Source organism: Scyliorhinus canicula, chromosome 24 (genome assembly GCF_902713615.1).
Source record: "Scyliorhinus canicula chromosome 24, sScyCan1.1, whole genome shotgun sequence".
Taxonomy (NCBI): Eukaryota; Metazoa; Chordata; class Chondrichthyes; order Carcharhiniformes; family Scyliorhinidae; genus Scyliorhinus; species Scyliorhinus canicula.
In genome coordinates, this window is record NC_052169.1 from 4392682 (window position 1) to 4406148 (window position 13467).

The 13467-nt window shown below is 48.2% G+C and overlaps 1 protein-coding gene across 5 annotated transcripts in view; it reads left to right on the forward strand.

Moving 5' to 3' along the window:
- The first annotated feature begins 10552 nt into the window (after positions 1–10552).
- Positions 10553–13467, forward strand: part of ppip5k1a (diphosphoinositol pentakisphosphate kinase 1a) — a 149821-nt gene continuing 146906 nt past the window's right edge. For all 5 annotated transcript variants that reach the window (XM_038784073.1, XM_038784074.1, XM_038784075.1 and 2 more), the window contains exon 1: positions 10553–10684. The gene's annotated coding sequence lies outside the window, so the exon portion shown is untranslated. The remainder of the gene's footprint in view (positions 10685–13467) is intronic.

Genomic DNA, 13467 nt, shown 5'->3' on the forward strand with positions numbered 1-13467 from the left:
TTCAGGTGTCTTTATTGTCTCTGTCTAAGCTGGTCGAGCAGGTCTACGTCATTTTGATTGGTCACAAGCCAGGGAACCCATGAGTCGGCGGACAGGTTGATCTCTTTCGGGAAGCTTTGGGGATCCCGAAAGCATTTCCGCTGATCATTTATTTAAATTACTGTTTGTAGATCCTTCCTTGTGATGATTGGCTGCCTTGTTTGCCTACCAAAAAAACTTTCAAAGTAATTGAGTAACTGTGAAATGCTTTTGGATACCACCTGAACATGAATATTGTTACTTGAATCACAATCCTGCTCTTTCTTTCTTAATTAACAAAGACCTTAACCCATTTAAAATGAACAATAAATTTCACTTGAATCATACATAGATACATGGAAACATAGAAGATAGGAGCAGGAGGAGGCCTTTTGGCCCTTCGAGCCTGCTCCGCCATTCATCACGATCATGGCTGATCAACCAACTCAATAGCCTAATCTGCTTTCTCCCCATAGCCTTTGATCCCATTCTCCCCAAGTGCTATATCCAGCTGCCTCTTGAATAAATTCAAAGTTTTAGCATCAATTACTTCCTGTGGTAATGAATTCCACAGGCTCACCACTCTTTGTGTGAAGAAGTGCCTCCTTATAACTGTCCGAAATGGTTTACCCTGAATCCTCAGGCTGTGATCCCTGGTTCTGGACACACCCATCATTGGTAACATCTTCCCTGCATCTACCCTGTCTAGTCCTGTTAGATCCCCCCTCATTCTTCTGAACTCCAGCGAGAACAATCCCAACCCAGTCAATCTCTCCTCATATGACAGTCCCGCCAACCCTGGAATCAGTCTGGTAAACCTTCTCTGCATTCCCTCTAGAGCAAGAACATCCTTCCTCAGAGAAGGGAACCAAAACTGCACACAATACTCCAATAGTGACCAAGTTCAGAGGAGAACAGTTGCTTTGGGAGTGTGGTGTCAAACATATGATGACGTGACCCACCCAACAGCTGGTTTTGAGTGATTGAGGCCTCAATTCTGGGTTTGTTGGTTTGGGAGAGGATGTTGCTGTTGGATTCCCTATTTTGTCACCAGATTTGGAGGATATTGCCAAGGCACCGCTGGTGGTACCTCTCCAGTGCTTTAGATTGTTGAAGTCTCCGAAATGTATAGGCACGCGGCGATTACTGCTCTCTGGAAAACCATGGTCTCGGGTTTGAAATCCTGGCCCTCACATAAACTGAAATATCTATCTTGTCAACTGTTAACTTATTGGAGACAGATATGGTCGTATGTGCAGGAGCTGACAGTGTGAAATACACTAAAGGATATCTCTATTGTTGTGTAAGAATGACACACCAGACAGACACTTTCATCCATGAGTTTAAAGAGGCTAACAGTTGCAAACAAGCAGAGTTTCACTTTTGATGGAAACCTGCAGGTTCTTCTATCTGATAGCAAATCGAATTATGTTAGTTTAATGATCCTCATGAGACCCATGGGGCAGAGGCCCATCAGCTGGGGCTGGTGGAAATCAGCTCCTTAAAGCCGGCCCAGATTGGGACAGGTATGATCGCTGGTCCCCTTTGGGATCTTTGTGCTGTACACTGTACTGCGGCCTTTACTTTTGGCAGAAAATAAGTCACCATTTTGATTTACCCTCTCGGGTCCCCTGAGCTTTCATCATTGGCATTGTGCTAAAAGGGAACTTAAAAGGAGGTTGAGGTACTTCACGTTGTAGCCACCGAAGTTGGCCATTCCCTCAATACAAAATGGAGGAATGTAAAGCTCGCAGGTCAAAATGGACAATGTTTGCAGCACAAGCAGACTGCACCAAGCCAATGTGTATTCTGTCTGCTAAGAGAGCAGACAGCACCAAAACGAACATTCCGCATACTAATGAGGCAATCTCCGGGATAGTTAACATATTAATGGAACGATCCCAGGGACAATGGACACAAATGGGGAAGTGATTGCAACATGGGAAACCAGACACCCCGGCACCAGTGGGGTTCGAAAACAAATCACCTGAAGGCCCGCCCAGTAGCCGAGAGATAGCCTCAGTATTGGGGGGGATTCAAACAAATCAATTGGGAAGAGACCCAATCAATTCCCAGCAGGTAGAGGGTCCGCCCAAAAGGGCGGGAAGCCCCGGGACCTATAAAAGACAGGTCCCAAACTCAGTTCGTTCTTCTTGACCAGCCCTCCTCTCTGGACCAGCCCCTCGACCAGCTTTTACCGAAGAAGACCTTGACCGAGAGAGAGGAGAGGTTTGGGACAGCAGCCGCCAGCAAGTAAGTGTCTCACAATGATTGCTACCAGAGATAGACACCCCTGACCCCTTTTTAACCCGTACCAACCTGAAGTCTGCGGACCAGTGCAGAGCAAGAGGCCTTGTCCCCTGATCCGGCAGTTCCCTTTAAGATAAGTATTGGTTTATTTAGTGGTAGGAATAGTTTAATAATTTTAGCGTGTGCATCGGTAGTATTATAATTGTATTATAATAAACTCAGTTATTTGAACTTACTAATTGGTGTATGGTTTTATTGCTTTGAACTTCACCTTGAACTTGTGGCGGTATCTTAACGGTACCTGGCGACTCCAGAGCTAAGTAATGAAACAGAGCCAAATTGAGTGTTAAGCACACTCACCCAGAACGAGCAACAACGTGAAATCCTTCTACCTTGCTCAAAACCAGTTCGACTCCAGCAGAGTCCACCACAATTCCTTATTAGCCTGTGCTGGGCTGGCACATGGGGTTAACCCAACTCTCCGACCAGCTGAAGGATGAATGCAGATGAAGCTGGTGAATCTGTCCAGGGTACCTTACCCAAGGTGCTTGGTGTGAGCGTCTGGACAGTGAGCATCAGAGTTCAGTGAATTCAATGCTCCAAAGATCAGGGGTGGGATTCTCTGTCCCACCGCACCCGTTTTCTGGTGCGGCGCGCCCCCCCGCTGACAGGGGGATTCTCCGTCCTAGCAGCCGGCCAATGGGGTTTCCCATTGTGGCCATTGGGAAATCCACGGGCGTGAGAGCGCTGCCGGCGAAACGGAGCATTCCGCCGACGGAGAATCCCGCCCAGGTATCTCTTCCTTCCAAATCTCCAAAGGGCAAAGCTCTCTCCCTGATGCGGCACCTTCCCTTCCAAAAACTAGGCGGACGGAGGAGCCTCGATTAAAGGACAACATAAATTTAAAATCATCAGCAAAACAAGGAAGAAAGGAATTTGAATTTCCTCACGGGGTGGATTCCTTGGACAAAGAATCCGCGAGACGAGAAACAGAATCTCTAACAGGCTTTAAAAAAGAAATGCAGGAGAAAGAAAAACGATTGAGAAACGGGCAGGGGAATGGAACTATAAGGGCAGATCTTTTGCAGAGCTAGCATAGATGCGGTGGGTCGAATGGCCTTGTTCCACGCTGTAAGCTGCTATGGTTCTTAACCTGAGTTTTCTCCAGCCGTTTGATTCCGTACGAAACTCAACAATGTATTCGTCCGCAGCTCATTTGTTTGCCATCTTGCAGAATCATTTTTAATGTCTTTTTAAAAACTGCAACATAACTATTAGCCATCATCTGCCCGACAGCATTGACAAATAAATCATTGTGTTGCGCTGTAACCTTGCCTGTTTGACAGCGCACCCTCTATTTGCCAAACTAATATGTGTAATTATTATCTATAGTCTGGACCGAATTAGTTTCCATGGTGACCACGAATTTCCCAATCCTGTTGAGAAGCTTCAGTGGGGAAATTTATTTCGGTGCTTCTGAAAGCTTAAATCAATTGAGGCAACACGGCATTGCGAGCAGCGATGGTCTAGTGGCTGGGCCTGTCTGAATTGGAAGGTTGGGCACTGCAGTGACTTTGAACTGGGGAATGGTTTAGCACAGTGGGCTAAACAGCTGGTTTGTAATGCAGAACAAGGCCAGCAGCGCGGGTTCAATTCCCGTACCAGCCTCCCCGAACAGGCGCCGGAATGTGGCGACTCGGGGCTTTTCACAGGAACTTCATTGAAGCCTATAGAACATAGAACATAGAACAGTACAGCACAGAACAGGCCCTTCGGCCCTCAATGTTGTGCCGAGCCATGATCACCCTACTCAAACCCACGTATCCACCCTATACCCGTAACCCAACAACCCCCCCTTAACCTTACTTTTTATTAGGACACTACGGGCAATTTAGCATGGCCAATCCACCTAACCCGCACATCTTTGGACTGTGGGAGGAAACCGGAGCACCCGGAGGAAACCCACGCACACAGGGGGAGGACGTGCAGACTCCACACAGACAGTGACCCAGCCGGGAATCGAACCTGGGACCCTGGAGCTGTGAAGCATTTATGCTAACAATTTGTGACAATAAGCGATTATTTTTATTATGTAAAGCCAGGCAGGGTTGTTGAAGCTGATCGCTGTTTAGGAGGCCTAGTTGGAAAGTGTCCAGCAAACATTGCCAAGGCTGATTCATTCAGCATTTCTCCCGGCTGAGCCTCAGGGCCCTACATGGCCAATTAGTTGTGGATGAGCCTCCTTGGGCGTCAGTTGCAATTACCTTGATCTTTTCTCTACATCCCACTTTTGACTGGAATGTTACATTCTGTGTCTCTCCCTCCTTCCCTATGTACGGTATGCATTGTCTGTACAGCATGCAAGAAACAACACTTTTCACTGTATACTAAATACATGTGACAATAATAAATCAAATCAAAAAATCAAAGTGAGGTGACATTGTCTGACGTACAAAGGGGAGCGATTCTCCACCCCCCACGCCGGGTGGGAGAATAGCGGGAGGGCCTCCCGACATTTTTCACGTCCTCCCACTATTCTCCCCCCTCCTCACGCCCGACCCATGCCACGAGTCGCCGCTCACCGTTTGGGGCATCTGGGGGCCCGATTGGCACGGCAGTACCACGGCCGTGCCAAGGGGGGCATAGGCCCGCGATCGGTGCCCACCGATCGCGGGCCGTGCGTCTGTAATGGACGCACTCTTTTACCTCCGCTGCCCCGCAAGAGCAAGCCGCCGCGTCTTGCGGGTGGCTGAGGGAAAAGACGGCAACTGCGCATGCGCGGGTTGGCGTTGTCCAACCTGCACATGTGTGGCCGACGTCATCGACTGCGTCAGCCGGCGTGACGCTTGACGTGCGGCCTTGACGCGCTCCTAGCCCCGCCCGGGGGGGAGAATCGACCCCGGAAGTGGGCGTGAAGGCTGCCGTGGGTCACAGCCTGTCCCACGGCAGCCTTTACTATTCTCCGCATTTGCGGAGAATCTCGCCCCGGAGACTTTGAGAGGTTTACCTGCGCAAGCTCCAGAACCTCTTTCTATATGTTAATGATGTGTTCCACCATGGTCCTGGTGCCCACATATTTCTCAGTACATGTCTGATCACCTTTTGTGGGCGGCACGGCAGCACAGTGGTTAGCACTGTTGCTTCGTAACGCCAGGGACCCAGCTTCGATTCCCGGCTGAGATCACTGTCTGTGCGGAGTCTGCACATTCTACATGTGTCTGCGTGGGTTTCCTCCGGGTGCTCCGGTTTCCTCCCACAAGCCCCGAAAGACGTGCTGTTCTCCGTGTACCCGAACAGGCATCGGAGTGTGGCGACTAGGGGATTTTCACAGTAACTTAATTGCAGTGTTAATGTAAGCCTACTTGTGACAATAATAAAGATTATCATTCATGGCTGTCTCAATGGTGTTATATTACCTTGTGTAATATAGTATATTATTCTTTGAACCAGCTGAGTTGATGAAATGAACAATAGTCTTCTTGTAAAGGTGATCTAATTTATTGAGTAATATAAATAATATTTGCGAGTCCTTTGTACTCAATATGAAAAATGAAAATGAAAATCGCTTATTGTCACGAGTAGGCTTCAATGAAGTTACTGTGAAAAGCCCCTAGTCGCCACATTCCGGCGCCTGTCCGGGGAGGCTGGTACGGGAATTGAACCGTGCTGCTGGCCTGCTTGGTCTGCTTTCAAAGCCAACGATTTAGCCAAGTGAGCTAAACCAGTAAAATAAATAAAATACAGTAAAGACAACTAACTAACTGCACAATGTAATAATTAAATAACTTATAACTTCTCTCTCTCTAGCTCTTCTATGTCTTGGCTGTTGGCTCTCCTGAAGCACACGCTCTCAGAAAGAGTGGGAAAGTCTTTCTTATATCATCTGATAGTGAGACATCTAGTGTTGAAATGACTGTACTAGTTTTACACGCATTGATCATGTATATTGATATGCAGAGATCACTACAAATGGAGTTATGAAGTTGGGGAAACCTTTGTCTACCTAGGAACCATGAAACTAATCTTCCACTCTTCCAAAGCGAAGGTACTCAGATCAGATATCCCCTGCACTTTAATGCACAATGCATTCTGGGAAGGAAATCTGCCGCTCTAACCTGGTCTGGCCTCCATGTGACTCCAGACCCACAGCAACATGGTTGACCCTTAAAATGCCCTCTGAAATGGCCAAGCAAAACCACTTAGTTCAATGGCAATTAAGGATGGGAAATAACCCAGGGCTTGTACCTCAGAGGTAGGGCTGCTTCCCACTGAACCACAAGAAGGCCTGGGCCATCTACACAGGCCACATTAGTACATATTGTATTACTACCAACAAACTCAGGAAAAATTGCCTTCAGGTCACTTGTATTCACTGGTGTATTTTGAGGCCTTTTGGGAGGGTCTTGCATATTGCGTGTGAGAAGGCTGCTGTGCAGAAACTCCTGCCAGCAGAAGGTTGCGTGCATTAGGGATGAAAGGGACTTAAGATTACTCGCCTGATTTCCCAATCCACATCCATTCCACTGATATAGTGAATTGGAAAATCCCCACGAAATCCTTTAATTTTAAGTAGAGTTTCACAGCTCCTCCATTACTTCAGTTTTCCACTTTCTGCCAATCTGATACACTGGACTGAAAGGTGGTAGGTTTACATAGAATTTACAGTGCAGAAGGAGGCCATTCGGCCCATCGAGTCTGCACCGGCTCTTGGAAAGAGCACCCTACCCAAGGTCAACACCTCCACCCTATCCCCATAACTCAGTAACCCCACCCAACATCAAGGGCAATTTTGGACACTAAGGGCAATTTATCATGGCCAATCCACCTAACCTGCACATCTTTGGACTGTGGGAGGAAACCCACGCAGACACGGGGAGGATGTGCAGACTCCGCACAGACAGTGACCCAAGCCGGAATCGAACCTGGGACCCTGGAGCTGTGAAGCGATTGTGCTAAGCACAATGATACCGTGCTGCCCTCACTTCAGAATTGAGCACCTAATCTAGATGGGCATCTCAGTACAAGTACTAAGGAATGCTGCATTGTCGGAGGCACCTTGTTTCATGTGAGATATTAAATTGGGGTCCTTTTCTGCTCTTGCTCAGGAAGGTGTTAAAAACCTCATGGAGGGGCGAAGGTTAGCACTGCTGCCTCAAGGCGCCGAGGTTCCAGGTTCGATCCCGGCTCTGGGTCACTGTCCGTGTGGAGTTTGCACATTCTCCCCGTGTCTGCGTGGGTTTCACCCCCACAACCCAAAAGATGCGCAGGGTAGGTGGCATGGCCATGCTAAATTGCCCCTTAATTGGAAAAATGAATTGCATACTCTAAATTTATTTTAAAATGACCCTCATTGCAATATTGGAAGAGGTCCAGGGAGTTCTGGCCAACATTCCTCCCTCTCCCAACACCATCAAAGCTAGAGGGTCCAATTTGTAATTTTCAGAATCTTGCTGTGTACAAATGTTTGCCCAGAGAGCCACATTCTGTCCATTTCAAAGGTAACCCATTGGCTGTGAATAGTGCTGCTAACTCCAGCTGGATGTGTTCTCGGCGGTGTTATCGCACAATCTCCTATCCCATCCGCACCGCTCCCAGCCCAATGCCACCACCTGCTGCCCGAAATATAAAACTCTTCCATTACCCAACTGGACGAGTCTTGGCCCATTGACAAATAGACTTTTCCCAATTCCAATGCAATGAACAAAAGTGTTTAAAGAAGGAAGCAATCTTTTACTTTTAATGCCCAGGATTTTTTTCCCTCGGACGCTTCTTCACTTCAGTTTCCCAGAGACTAACCTTCAATGTGGTTGACTCTTTACTGCCCCCTCAAGGGCGATTAGGGATGGGCAATAAATGCTGGCAAGGCCTGCGACTCGTACGTCCCATGAACAAGATAAAAAAAAATATATAAATTAAGGTTGGCAACTATGATAATGTATTCCTTTTTAAAATAAATTTACAGTACCCAATTTTTTTTTCCCAATTAAGGGACAATTTTAGCGTGGCCAATCCACCTACCCTGCACATCTTTGGGTTTTGGGGGCGAAACCCACGCAGACACGGGGCGAATGTGTAAAATCCACACGGTCAGTGACCCAGGGCCGGGATTCAAACCCGGATCCTCAGTGCCGTGAGGCAGCAATGCTAACCACTGTGCCACCATGCTGCCCTCATGATAACGTATTCCTGAATGTTTCATCACATCATTCACATGATCAAGCCAGTAGTTGGCCAATACATCCATACTTGTACTGCCTGCCTCTATCAATTGGAAAGCATAAACAATTGCAGCCTTTATTTTCCCATATTCACTCATTTTTCACTCATTCACGGGATTTGGATGTCGCTGACTGAGGTAGCATTTGTTGCCCATCCCGAACTTCTCTCCATTTCAGAGGGTCTTTAAGAGTCGTAGGAACATAGGAACATAGGAATTAGGAGCAGAAGTCAGCAATTAAGCCCCTCGAGTGTGCTCCGCCATTCAATCAGATCATGGCTGATCTCTTCCTGGTCTCAAATCCACCTCCGTATCTGTTCCCCATATTCCTTAAACCCGTTTTTAAAATTAGAAATATATCTGTCTTGAAACCATTTAATGACTCAGATTCCACCGCACTATGGGGGTAGCGAGTTCCACAAATTCACCACCCTCTGCAAGAAGTAGTTCCTCCTCATCTCAGTTCTAAATCTACCACCTCTCAACCTATATCTGTGACCTCTCGTTCTAGAGTCAACCACAATTTCTGGGTTCACTAATAAACACTAGTGAACCAGATAGTCAATGTTAGATATTTAATCCCAGATCTTTTCAGATTTCAAATTTCACCATCTGCCATTGTGGGATTCGAACCCAGGTCCTCAGTGCATTACCCTGGGTACCTGGATTACAAGTCCAGTGACAATATCACTATGCCACCACCTCCCCCTTATACCTGGTAAAGTGAAATGGTCAAAGGAAATGGCATGAAAATTTTTTTTTTTCATATCCTGATGGCTTTTCTCCAGGGTTGCACACAGCAATGTCCTGGGGAATGATATTCAACTCTTGGAGACTTGGGGCCATCCTGGAGAGTTGGGAACCTTATCTGTGAAGCAGCTTGGCATTTGAAGGGTGCTCTGAAAACGTAAGTTCTTATGTGCATTGCCAGGTTTATGGGTGAGGTTGGGACACTGGGGGTCTGTGGGGTGAGGTTGGGACTCTGGGGGTGTGTGGGCGAGATGGGACTCTGGGGTCGGTACCAGGTCTGTGGGTGAGGCTGGGACACTGGGGGGTGTGGGTGAGGTTGGGACACTGGGGGTCTGTGGGGTGAGGTTGGGACTCTGGGGGTGTGTGGGCGAGGTTGGGACTCTGGGGTCGGTACCAGGTCTGTGGGTGAGGCTGGGACACTGGGGGTGTGTGGGTGAGGGTGGGACAGAGGGTGTGTGGGTGAGGGTGGGACACTGGGGGGTGTGGGTGAGGCTGAGACACTGAGGGTGTGTGGGTGAGGCTGAGACACTGAGGGTGTGTGGGTGAGGCTGAGACACTGAGGGTGTGTGGGTGAGGTTGGGACACTGAGGGGTGTAGGTGAGGTTGGCTCTCTGGGGATAGACATAGAACAGTACAGCACAGAACAGGCCCTTCAGCCCTCGATGTTGTGCCGAGCAATGATCACCCTACTCAAACCCACGTATCCACCCTATACCCGTAACCCAACAACCCCCCCCCCCCCCTCCCCCTCCCCCTTTAACCTTACTTTTTAGGACACTATGGGCAATTTATCATGGCCAATCCACCTAACCCGCACATCCTTGGGCTGTGGGAGGAAACCGGAGCACCCGGAGGAAACCCACGCACACTCGGGGAGGACGTGCAGACTCCGCACAGACAGTGAACCAGCCGGGAACCGAACCTGGGACCCTGGAGCTGTGAAGCATTTATGCTAACCATCATGCTACCGTGCTGCCTGTGTGGGTGAGGCTAGGACACTGGGGGTCTGTGGGGTGAGGTTGGGACTCTGGGGGGGTGTGGGTGAGGTTGGGACTCTGGGGGTCTGTGGGGTGAGGCTGGGTCTCTGGGGGTCTGTGGGGTGAGGTTGGGACTCTGGGGGTGGCAGTGCCTGGTTTGCAGCTGCAGTTACACCTCCACGCCAGTAGGTGTGGAGCGGGCGCTGTTTCCCCGAGTCCCTGCTGCAGATCGGCGGCGGTGAGTGGCGGGTGACGTCACGACGCCGCCCCGCCCGCCGGCCGGCAGCTCCGGCCGCTAGCAAGTTAGGATGTCACTCATCAGGCGGCCGACTTCCGGTGTCAGGTTCGGTTGGCCGGGAGGTTGCTAGGGGGCGTTTCCAACCGGGGCCTAAACGGTGAGCGAAGCCCGAAATATAGAGGCTGTCCAGAGTGAAGCAAACTTCACTGGGAAATGACTCTGAGGGACGGCCTGGTGAGTATTTAAGACTTCCGTGCAATCTGCTAGTGTCGATGAATTTTATTTTCGATGCGATGAGGCAAATTTGGAAGAAATCCGTTTTCATGACTGAGCAAAATTGGCATTGAGTTTAATTGGAATTATTTTTATTAAAAGTAATGAATTATTTAACTGTTAGATTTGCCCAATCATGTGGGCAGTGCACAGGGGAGGGTGCCCCCTGGTAGGATGGTGTTTGGTGACTTCAGCCATTTAATGTCATGCACCAGGGTTTTGTTGTTGACATTAAAGATGCCCATCTCAGATGGTGGGCATCGGTCTTCCCACTCGGGGTGTCTCAATGGTCAGTTGTCGTTGGAGCTCTTGCATTTGGAAAGGATGTTTCAATCTGATGGCAGGACGGTTGGCACCTGCCTCCCTCCAGTGCCTCCCTGTTGGGGTTGTGATAGCCTGAAGCCTTGTAAGCGACCCTGCAGAATAGCTTCATCTTGTTTGTTTGTGTTTACCTTTTTTAAAGATTTATTTCCTTTGAACAAAGCTTGCGGCTGTCCTGTCACTGCAGGTTGGCCATGAAGTTTCAGGCGCTTGTTAATTTTCTTTTGCTTCCTGTTGAACGTTTGTCTTTGCCACTTTCGCAACAAATGGGAAATGAGTGTGGCAGAACATCTGTTTTGTGTTGTGGATTTACTTTGATTAAAGGCCAACTCATTGCAATCAATTCAAAACTGGACACCCATGAGGCGCAGTGGGCCATCAGTAGCAGTGGAATTGTATTTGAGCATATTCTGTAACCTCACATGGCCTGGCATATCTCCCATTCTACCAACATTCTGAGGGAATCAACCCTGGTTCAATGAAGAGGTGCAGGAGGGCATGCCAGGAGCAGCACCAGACATATTAAAAAATGAAGTGTCAACCTGGTGAAGCTACAAGACCAGGCTGCTTGCATGCCAAACAGTGTAAGCAACATACAATACACAAGAGCTAAGCAATCCCAACAACCAACTGATCAGATCAAAGCACTGCCATCTTGTCACATTCAGGTTTGTGTGGCAGTGGACAAGTAGAACGTAGAACAGTACAGCACAGAACAGGCCCTTCGGCCCTCAATGTTGTGCCGAGCCATGATCGCCCTACTCAAACCCACGTATCCACCCTATACCCGTAACCTAACAACCCCCCCTTAACCTTACTTTTATTAGGACACTACGGGCAATTTAGCATGGCCAATCCACCTAACCCGCACATCTTTGGACTGTGGGAGGAAACCGGAGCACCCGGAGGAAACCCACGCACACAGGGGGAGGACGTGCAGACTCCACACAGACAGTGACCCAGCCGGGAATCGAACCTGGGACCCTGGAGCTGTGAAGCATTTATGCTAACCACCATGCTACCCTGCTGCCCCAAAGTAAACAACTTTCTGCGGGAGACTCTTCATATATCTCCATTCTTGATGATGGGGGAGGCCAGCACTTAAGTGCAAAAGATGAGGCTGAAAATTTTGCAACAGCCTTCAGCCAAAAGCGCTGAGTAGATTATCCATCTAGGCCTCTTCCTGAAGTCCCTAGCATCACAGATGCCAGTCTTCAGCAATTTAATTCAGTCCAGATGACATCAAGAAACAGCCGGAGACACTAAAGACTATGGGCCCTGATAATATTTTGGCACTAGTACTAAAGACTTATGATCCAGAATATGCCGTGCATCTAGCCAAGATATTTCAGTCATGGGATATCGCTGCAGGAGCTCTCCAGGGTCGTGTCCTCGGCCCAACTATATTCATCAAAGACCTTCACTTTGTCATAAGGTCAGATGATTGCACAGATGTCGAGCACTATTCAAGATAGCTCAGATACTGAAGTATGTCAACATGCAGCAAGACCTTGACAGCATTCAGACTTGGGCTGATAAGTGTCAAGGAACATTCATGACACCCAAGCTGCCAGGCATTGAGCATCTCCAATAAGAGAGAATTTAATTGTCCCTCCTTGACATTCAATGGCATTAGCATCACTGATTTCCCCCACTATCAATATCCTGGGGGGTTACCATTGACCAGAAACTGAACTGTAACGGTCATATAAATACTGTGGGTATAAGAGCAGGTCAGAGGTTGGGAATTCTGCAGCTAGTAACTCTCCTCCTGATTCCCCAAAGCTTGCCCACCATCTACAAGGCACCAGTCTGGAGTGTAATGGAATACTCCCCACTCGCCTGGATGAAGTATATTTCCAACTAGCTCAACACCATCTAGGACAAAGCAGCCCGCTTGGTCAGCACCCCATCCAACACCGAAAACATTCACTCTCTCCACCGCATGTGCAAAGTGAGAACAGTGTGTACCATCTACAAGATGGGAAGGTTCCTTGTATCTCCACTTCCTTGACGGAAATTAGGGATGGAGAATTAATGCTGGTCTTGCCAGTGTTGCCTACATCCTGTGAAATAATTAAATATTATACATATATTATTACTCTGAGAATAATTTGTAGTAAGGGTTTGGAGTTATGCTAGTTTTAGTTAGTAGAGGTCATGTTCACTGATGAGGCCATGTGTATTATTTACTGAGCAACCTGGGTGAAGGCTTAAGACCCATCGTACTGAACATCGTCAAAGTTGGAGAGAGTAGAAGAGAAACCAGTTGAATGAAGCCATCATGTTGACTGTACAGTACTCTGGGATGTCCCAAGGTGGTGAAATGTGCCATATAGTTGCAAGCTTTTCTTTGGGAGAGAGTCTGTTATCAGCTATTGGTTTCTTTATAGAATTGGATGAGTGCTTGAGGGGAAATCAGC